The 1,036-nt window shown below is 41.4% G+C and overlaps 1 protein-coding gene across 4 annotated transcripts in view; it reads right to left on the bottom strand.

The window, feature by feature from the left end:
- CHD9 (chromodomain helicase DNA binding protein 9) overlaps positions 1–1,036 on the bottom strand; it is a 226,048-nt gene that overhangs the window by 169,961 nt on the left and 55,051 nt on the right. The window lies entirely within an intron of this gene.

Here is a 1,036-nt window from a genome sequence, read left to right as displayed (position 1 = left end):
GTATGTATTTAAAAGTAATAATATTAGCGGGGCTTAGTGGTGAGCACCTCTCAGATACTTTGGAGGTTGAGGCAAGAGGACCGTTTAAGCTGGGAGTTTGAAGTTGCTGTGAGCTATGATGGCACCACTGCATTCTATCCTGGGTAACAGAGACCTTGTTCCAAGAAAAATAAAAAATAAAAGTAATAATAATCACTACTTCATTCTGAAGTTCATATATTATGATGAAGGAATGCAAAGTATACCTGTGAATAGTATGTCACACTCACACCATCTCCCAAAGCCCCATACCATGAAACGGTCATCACTTCCTACCACCACTAGCTGATGTATAAAATACGCATGTATTACACTTCAAAGTTATGTCTTGTTTAGATAGCTTACATCAGACCTCAGGTTAGTAAGTACATTGTGATCTTTTGCTCTAGTCCTCTTGAACCTCTGTTACTTTACGGGGTATATGTGGAAATGTGTCAAGAACAATTACTATATGACAGGCGTGCTCAAACTACGGCCCGCGGGCCACATGCAGCCCGCCAGGTGTTTTTGCCGCCGCTGCCTGTCCTGCTTAGCAGCTGACTTGTCCTGGGGCCTGCAGTCTGGCCCTCCTATGGTCTGAGGGACAGTGAACTGGCCCCCTATTTAAAAAGTATGAGGACCCCTGCTATATGAAGTCGTGATAAGTTGGTCCAAAACAGGGTAAATTAGCCATCTGGTCAGCTGACAGAAAGCACAGACAAGTGCTGGGGATATCGCCACATACTGCCACTCAGGGTCTTCTTGTTCATCAGCTGTAAAGATCAGCCTTCCAGACTGCCCAGTGGTTTAGATATCCACACAGCAAAACAAGCACCTTCCTATATTACTCTGTCCCTAATTCTACCCTGCTAAATCATTTGGAATATACATATTGCTATTATATTTACTAAACTGTATAAATAAATGTGTTACAAAAATCAAGCTGATGAGAAAACAGTAGTATGAGCAAAGCAATAAACTTATCTTACAATACTCTCAAAAGAAAAATGATTTTATT

This window comes from Otolemur garnettii, unplaced genomic scaffold, assembly GCF_000181295.1.
Source record: "Otolemur garnettii isolate 467f Iridium unplaced genomic scaffold, OtoGar3 scaffold00058, whole genome shotgun sequence".
Taxonomy (NCBI): domain Eukaryota; kingdom Metazoa; phylum Chordata; class Mammalia; order Primates; family Galagidae; genus Otolemur; species Otolemur garnettii.
Note: the sequence above shows the minus strand (reverse complement) of the source record. Positions and strands in the feature narration are given on the sequence as shown.